This window comes from Piliocolobus tephrosceles, unplaced genomic scaffold (assembly GCF_002776525.5).
Source record: "Piliocolobus tephrosceles isolate RC106 unplaced genomic scaffold, ASM277652v3 unscaffolded_44846, whole genome shotgun sequence".
Lineage (NCBI taxonomy): Eukaryota > Metazoa > Chordata > Mammalia > Primates > Cercopithecidae > Piliocolobus > Piliocolobus tephrosceles.
The window spans coordinates 7,331-16,267 of record NW_022329694.1 but is presented as its reverse complement, the minus strand read 5'-3'; positions in this window follow the sequence as shown (position 1 = coordinate 16,267).

Sequence of the window (8,937 nt, the reverse complement as noted above, 5' to 3'; positions counted from 1 at the left end):
CATTCCATCCTGGGTGACAGAAGGAGACCCTGTCTCAAAAATAAATAAATAAATAAAATAAAATCCAAAACATTTTGGTGAAATAGCTAGGTATGGTAACTCACGCCAGTAGCCCCAGCCACCCTGGAGGCTGAGGCTAGAGGATTGCTTCAGACTCCCAGGAGTTAAGAGTCTGCAGTGAGCTATACTGGCGCCACTGCACTCCAATCTGGGTGACAGAGTGAGACCCTGTCTCTAAAAACAAAGAGTGCATGGGGCAATGTCATTCCCCAGTCCCCCATTTCCCTTTCTGGAGGAACCGATGTTACTAGCTTCTTGCATGTCCTTCCAGAGACATCCTCCATGTACACTGAAAATAGTATATCTGCTCTCCGCCTACTTGCTTTTGTTAACAGAGAGCAGCACAGCACAGGCAGGGTTTCTGTCGCTTGTTTTCTGTTACCTATTAGAATATCTTGGAGATTGTTAATATTGGTCCCTAGAGAGTTCTCTCTCTCTCTCTTTTTTTTTTTTAGGTCTGCTATGTGACATCCCACTATGTGGACCCAACCTAACATAATTTATTTACCCAGTCTCCTACTGATGGGATGTAGATCATTACCAGTCTTAGGTTTTGTTTTTGTTTTTGTTTTTGAGATGGAGTTTTGCTCTTGTTGCCCAGGCTGGAGGGCAATGGCGTGATCTCGTCTCACCGTAACCTCTGTCTCCTGGGTTCAAGCGATTCTCCTGTCTCAGCCTCCCAGGTAGCTGGGATTACAGGCATGTGCCACCACGCCCTGCTAATTTTGTATTTTTAATAGAGACGGGGCTTATTCCTGTTGGTCGGGCTGGTCTTGAACTCCCGACCTCAGGTGATCCGCCTGCCTCAGCCTCCCAAAGTGCTGGGATTACAGGCGTGAGCCACTGTTCCCGGCCAGTCTTGGGTTGTAATAAACAGTAGTGCAAAGGAAAACTTTGTACACACATCATCTCACACATGTGTGAGAATGCAGTTGAGTCAGAAGCTATGTGGACGTGGAATTTGGGTAGGGATTGCTATCAAACCACCACAGAGGTGGCACCAATTTACATTGCAGCAGCCATGCCTGACAGGGGTGGGAATGGGAATTTGTGCTAGGGGCTGCTTACAAGGGTATGTTCAGTTTGTGATAATTCACTGAGCACTAGACTTACGTATACATGTGAGGCCAGGCACAGTGGCTCACGCCTCTAATCCCAGCAACTTGACAGGCCAAGGTGGGCGGACTGCCTGAGCCCAGGAGTTCAAGACCAGCCAAGGCAACATAAGGAAACCCTGTCTCTACAAAAAATACAAAAATGAGCCAGCCATGGTGCTATGTACCTGTAGTCCCAGCTACTTGAAAGACTGAAGTGGGAGGATTGCTTGAGCCTGGGTGGTCGAGGCTGCAGTGAGCTGTGATTTTGCCACTGCACTCTAGCCTGGGTGGTAGATTCAGACTCTGTCTCAATAAGTAAATAAATACATTAATTAAATTAAATTTAAAAATATATACATATGCTTTGGGCACTTTTCTTTTTCCTCTCTGTCTTTCTCTCTCTCTCTCTTTCTTTCTTTTGCCAGAGTCTCGCTCTGTCACCCAGACTGTAGTGCAGTTGTGTGATCTCACCTCCCTGCAACCTCCACCTCCTGGATTCAAGTGAGTCTCATGCCTCGGCCTCCCCAGTAGCTGGTATCATAGGCACGTGCCACCACGCTTGGATAATTTTTGTATTTTTAGTAGAGATGGGGTTTCACCATGTTGGCCAGGCTGGTCTCGAACTCCTGACCTCAAGTGATCCACCCGCCTCAGCCTCCCAAAGTGCCAGGATTACAGGCGTGAGCCACTGTGCCCAGCCAGCTTTGGGAGATTTTCTGTGTGTATGTTACACTTCAATGAAAAGGTTTTAAAAACTCCATAAACATTCAAATTAAAACAACAAAATCATGCCCTTTAGTAGTCAGGGGAGGGAAGTGTGGGGAGAAAGGACTGGTTACATTCTTGTCCACACTGGGATGTTTCTGAGGCTTGCCCTTCCAACAAGGCTGAGAGTGGCTGCCTCCAAGTGAGGGAACCCTGGGAGCGGGAGCCCAGGGCAGGGTGGCCCCTGACTGGTGACAACCATCCTCTCTCATTACTTCCTGCTGTTTGGTCCCCCTTCCTCATGTCTTGACAGCCATCAGAGCAACATGTTACTTTACGAACCCCCGAGACTAGAGGGGCCTGCAGGAGAATGCGTTTAGGGAGAGCCATGTTTCTGCCCCACACTGGCCTGTTGGGTCCACCTGCTGCCCTGCCAGGAATCCGAGAGAAGTCACCTGTGGAAACCTGGGGCCCTGGAGGTTAAACCTGCCCTGTCTGTCCAGGATGGTTCCTTTCACTCATTTATTTATTTTTGTTGTTTTGTTTTTTGAGACAGGGTCTCACTCTGTTACCCAGGCTGGAGTACAGTGGTGTGATCATGGCTCCCTGCAGCCTCAAGCTCCTGGGCCCAAGCGATCTTCCCACCTCAGCCTCCCAGGTAGCTGGGACCACAGGTGCGCACCATCCAGACCCAGCTAATTACCACAGGTGCGCACCACTCCAGACCCAGCTAATTACCACAGGTGCGCACCACCCTAGACCCAGCTAATTTTAAAAAAAAATTAGTAGAAATGGGGTTTTACTATGTTGCCCAGGCTGGTCTTCAACTCCTGAGCCCAAGCAATCATCCTGCCTTGGCCTCCCAAAGTGTTGGGATTTCAGGCGTGAGCCACTGCACTGGGCCACACTGGTTCATTGTAGGCGTTGCCTCTGAAATTGCTCACTCAGCCACTCCTCAGCGCCAGCAGTGCTGGTCCTCTCCGAGCCACTTTCCCATCTCTCTCGGTTTCCTGCCCATGTCCTTCCAGAAATGTAACCGGAGCTCACATGTACCTGGGCAGCTTAGAGACTCCCTACATCGGACAGGAAGATTTCAGCCCCTTGTCTTCTCACCTTTGAGAGGTGATTCAAAAGTCCTGAAAGAAAATGCAGGTAAATGTGAAAACCAAAGGAATGGAGTGAGAATATAGAGTGAGACGGAGTAGGGGGGGCTCTTAAATCCGTTTGTTCTGGGCTCGAATCCCACTGTGGAATTTATATGTAGCATGTGACCCTCAGCCTCAGCTTACACTCTCTAAAATGGGGGCGGTGGGCTCTGTCTCGCAGGGTTATGAAGAACCAAGGAAATGGTGTTTTCATGGGGGCTGGCAGTGGCAGAACACAGAACGCCGTCTTCAAACCCAAAGAGGCTCTGAAAATAAGAATCTGAATAGGATAGTGAGGGGCCTAGAAATGCCCTGTGAGGAAAAGAGTAAGAGACCCAGTCTCTGAAGAGTGGCCACAGAGGAGGGAGGACCGACGTGAATCCAGCACGTGAGCCCGGGAGATGACACATCCAGAACCAGTGGGTGCAAGGCCCAGGGCAACCGACGTCTTCTCCACTGAAGGGGTTTTGGCAGAGTTGTCTAAAACTCAGCACTATACCTTACTACAGACCGTGTTCCCCACCAGAACCTTACTACAGACCGTGTTCCCCACCAGAAGAATTGAGCTCACTTACGCAGTCAACAAATACCACCTATGGGCTGTCCCCACGTGGATGTCAGCTGGGCTCTGCAACTTCATAGGTCCTGAGCAAGATGCTTGATTTCCCCCTTCCAACCTGTCTTCTTCACTGCAGTCTATGCTACGACCCTCCAGTCCATAGTGGAAGCACAAACCCGGTAGTAGCCTCACTTTCTTCCCTCACCTCGTATCACACCCCTCCCATCCCATTCACGAGCAAACTCTATAGATTCCCTCTCCAGATACATCTCACATCCCTCCACTTCTTTCATCTCTGCAGCCTTCAGTGCTAGCGCCTGCCCTCTCCCACCTGGCTTACTGCAGGAACCACCCAGCTTGCTTCCTTGCTTCCTGTCTCACTCCACCTAGTCCATTCTCTACACAGCAGCCAAAGTGGCTTTCTAAGCCTTGAATCTGGTCATGTTCCTTCTCTGCTTCATTCTTTCCAGTGGCTTCCCACAGCTCCCTCTTTACCATGTCCTGTCAGGTCATAGCTGCCGTGGCTCCAGCCTGATTCTGACCTCATCTTCTCCCACTGTCCCGTTATTCAAGCTCCAGTCCCACCGGCCCACTGCAGGGCCTTTACACTTGCTGCGTCCCTGTGGTCCTTACCTAGGGTAATTTTTCTGTAGAGCATAGGCCTCAGGGAACATACCGTAAGTCAGTGCTTCCCAACCATTTTAACATCAGGACATTCAGAAATTTTACTTCCTTTGAGGCTGGGCACAGTGGCTCACACCTGTGATCCCAACACTTTAGGAGGCTGAGACAGGCAGATGACCTGAGGTTGGGAGATCGAGACCAGACTGGCCAACACGGTGAAACCCCGTCTCTATGAAAAATACAAAAATTAGCCGTCTGTGGTGGCACACATCGGTAATCCTAGCTACTGGGGAGGCTGAGGTAGGAGAATCACTTGAACGTGGGAGGTGGAGGTTGCAGTGAGCCGAGAGCGCAGCACTGCACTCCAGCCTGGGCAACAGAGCAAGATTCCATCTCAGAAAAAAAAAGAAAGAAAGAAAAAAAATTTTACTTCATTTGTGTATTTTGAGGCCACGTTAACAGATGACTGAAAGTTAGAGATACTATGCCATCCTGGGAAATTAAACCTTTGTTATTATATAGTGATGTGCTTTGTCTCTTTTTTTTTTCACTGAGTCTATTTTTGTCTGAGACAGGAAGGAATCCCCTCTCCCACCTGCTAATCTCCCTTTAGTGCCTCTGATTGGCAGAAGCTAACAGGAAGTCAGCTGGCAAGGGGGCCTGGAAAATGTGGCTTGCAGACCCTAGCCCCAGCATCTCAGAGCAGATTATAGAAGGGTACAGAGACCTGAGGCAAATAACCAGCACTATTATCTGTTGTTTTTATGATTTTCTTGTTGTCTTTGATTTCCTACATTTTCACCATGATCGGTCAAGTGTGAATTTCTTTTTTAAAACTCTGCTTGGCATCTGTTCAAGTTCTTAAATCTATAGATTGCTATCTTCCATCCCTTCAGGAAAATTCTCAACCATAATTTAATATATTGTCTGGTCTGATGGTCTGGTTCCTCTTCTCTTCTTCTGAGACTGCAATTAAACGTATGTAAGATAGTCTCATTGTAACTTCCAGATCTGTAATCTTTTCTTCTGCATTTCACATCCTTGTGTCTCTCTACGCTTGTTTCTGGATTGTTTTTTCTGACCTGCCTTCCAGTTCTCTAACTCATTTTTCAGCCACATCATATCTGCTGTTAAACCTATCCATTGAGCTTATAGTTTTAGTTTGAATTTTTCTTTCTCTTTTTCTTTTTTTGAGACTGAGTCTTGCCGTGTCACCAGGCTGGAGTGCAGTGGTGTGATCTTGGTTCATTGCAGCTTCCGCCTCCTGGGTTCAAGCGATTATCCTGCCTCAGCCTCCCAAGTAGCTAGGACTACAGGCACATGCCACCACGCCCAGCTAAGTTTTTGTATTTTTTTTTTTTAGTAGAGACAGGGTTTCACCATGTTGGCCAGATGGTCTCAATCTCTTGACCTCATGACCCACCACCTTGGCCTCCCCCAAAATACTGGGATTACAGACGTGAGATACTGTGCCTCGCCTTTAGTTTGAATTTTTTAGTCATAGACTTTTGTTTTGTTTTGTTTTTTTGAGACTGAGTCTTGCTCTGTCACCCAGGCTGGAGTGCAGTGGTGCAATCTCTACTCATTGCAACCTCGGCCTCCTGGGTTCAAGTAATTCTCCTGCCACAGCCTCCCGAGTAGCTGGGATTACAGGTGCACACCACCATGCACAGCTAATTTTTATAATTTTAGTAGAGACGAGGTTTTGTCATGTTGGCCAGGTGGTCTCAAACTCCTGGCCTCAAGTAATCTCCTTGCCTCAGCCTCCCAAAGTGCTGGGGTTACAGGTGCAAGCCACTGCACCTGGCTGACTTTCTATTTATTTATTTTTCACATATGTTATATAATTTATAGAGCTTCCAGTTCCTTGCTGAAATTTTCAATTTTGGCATTTAATTTCTTGAACATAATAAGTATAATTTGTTTTACGGTCTGGAGTTCCTCTGGCTCTATTTCTATTGACTGTTATTTTTGATGGTTTTAGCTCAAGAAATCTTGCTTCCTCGTGTGTCTGTTTATTTTTGTATGTTAAACATTGTGATTCTGAAATTATTTGTAGAACTAATTCACCAAAGAGAGTTTTCCTTTCTTTCTTTTTTTTTTTTTTTTTTGAGATGGAGTCTCACTCTGTCGCCCAGGCTGGAGTGCAGTGGTGCAGTCTTGGTTCACTGTAACCTCCGACTCCTGGGTTCAAGTGATTCTCCTGCCTCAGCCTCCTGAGTCGCTGGGATTACAGGTGACCACCACCACACCAAGCTAATGTTTCTATTTTTAGTAGAGATGGGGTTTCATCATGTTGGCCAGGCTGGTCTCAAACTCCTGATCTCAAGTGATCCTCTGAACTTGGCATCCCAAAGTGCTGGGATTATAGGTGTGAGCCACCGGGCCTGGCCAAACAGAATTTTTCTATTGCTTTTACCAGGCACCTGGAGGGATCAGCAAACTGAGATCATCAGAGTTCATACTTAGGGTGTGGTGTTTTCTTGGGAACCTGGATGACTCAAACCTGGACTGTCATTCAGGTAAGGACGGCTTTACTTTCAGTTCACCTTTACTTCTGAAATGCAGTCCTTTGGGCCTGAATCGCGTGTGGGAGGTGGCTTATCACCCACAGTCTTGGCAGGCCCCAGACTTAGATGTTTATCTCCAGCCATGCAAAGCCACCAAAAGTGATCTTAGCCTCTCAGCCAGTCTTTTCAATTGGCAAAAGCTTACAGGGCAACTGCAGCCTCAAGTATCTGGGTCATCTCTGGGGAGTCCTGTTCTCTCTCAGATTCAGCATAGCAATTCTTCACTATTTTGTTAGTTCTTTGATGCTTTTTTTTTGAGATGGAGTTTTGCTTTTTTTTTCACCCAGGCTGGAATGCAAAGGGACAGTTTCAGCTCACTGCAACCTCTGCCTCCTGGGTTCAAGCAATTCTCCTGCCTCAGCCTCCTGAATAGCTGGAATTACAGGCGCCCACCACCATGCCTGGCTAGTTTTTGTATTTTTAGTAGAGATGGGTTTCACAATGTTGGACAGCCTGGTCTCGAACTCCTGACCTCAGGTGATCCACTCGCCTAGGCCTCCCAAAGTGCTGGGATTGGGATTATAGGCTTGAGCCACAGCACCCGGCCTTTTTTTTTTTTGAGACAGAGTCTCACTCTATCACCCAGGCTGAAGTGGTACAGCGCAGCGATCTTGGCTCACTGCAACCTCTACCTCCCAGGTTCAAGCTGTTTTCCTGCCTCAGCCCCCTGAATAGCTGGGATTACAGTTGCCTGCCACCATGCGCTGCTAATTTTTCTTGTATTTTTAGTAGAGACAGAGTTTCACGATCTTGGCCAGGCTGGTCTCAAACTCCCAACTTCAGGTGATCCACCCACCTTAGCCTCCCAAAGTGCTGGGATTACAGGCATGAGCCACCATACCCAGCCTCTTTGATGCTTTTAAGATTGTGTGTGTCAATTGGACATGGTGGCTCATGCCTGTAATCCCAGCACTTTGGGAGGCTGACCTGGAGGATGGCTTGAGGCCAGGAGTTCAAGGCCAGCCTGGGCAACATGGCGAGACCCCCATCTCTAGAAAAAATATAAAAAATTAGCTGGGAAGGTGATGTGTGCCTGTAATCCTAGCTGAGGCAGGAGAATCTCGTGAGCCCGGGAGTTTGAGGTTACAGTGAGCTATGATCAGGAGACTGCAGTCCAGCCTAGGTGGCAGAGTAAGACCCTGTCTTTCTTAAAAAAAAAAAAAAAAAGATTTTGTGTGTGTGTGTGTGTGTGTGTGTAAATTTTTAAAATGCTTTTGTAGCTGTTTTTACCAGAAGGTTTTGGCCAAAGTACCTAGTCTGCCTTTGCTGAAAGGGGAGGTCCTGGTTTACTATGTCAACTACTTTTATTTTAATTTAGTTTTTTTTTTTTAAATTTTTAGAGATGGGGTCTCACTATGTTGCTTAGGCTGGTCTCAAACTGCTGGCCTCAAGCAATTCTCCTGCCTCGGCCTCCCAAAGCACTAGGATTACAGATGTGAGCTTCCCGCCCACTCACTTTTTTAAACTGTTAAACCATGAGTGTGGGGGATGGATCAGGGTACCACAGTGGTTTTGAGGAGACTGGTTGTACGGAGAGCGAGAAGATGCCGTGAGCTTGGATGAGGGCATTGGAAGTAGAGCTGGAAAGAGGACAGATGTGAGAGATACCCTGGCTGTTGAGTTGATAGGACTTGACATTAGGTTGTGGTTGGGGGGTGAGAGAAGTGAGGGTGGCAGGTGCCCACAGTTTTTGGCATGAGTAACTGGATGGTCCCAGTCCAAGACAGGGTGTCTGAAAAGGAGGACAAGTGGATGAAAGAAGGATCAGCAGACCGGGTGTGGCGGCTCTCGCCTGTAATCCCAGCACTTTGGGAGGCCGAGGCAGGAGGATCATTTGAGGTCAGGAGTTCAAGACTAGCTTGGCCAACATGGTGAAACTCTGTCTCTACTAAAAATACAAACATTTGGCACGCGCCTGTAATCCCAGCTACTTGGGCAGCTGAGGCACAAGAATCTCTTGAACTCGAGAGGCAGAGGTTGCTGTGGACCGAGATTGCGCCACTGCACCCCAGCCTGGGCAACAGAGTGAGACTCTGTTTCAAAAAAAAAAAAAAAAAAGATCAGCAGTTTGCCTTTGGGCATATATGTCTGATGAGGTTTTGGGACATCCAAGTGAGAATGTCCCATGGGCAGTTGGTTATTTGAGTCTGGAATTCAGGTAGTGATGTATAAAATTA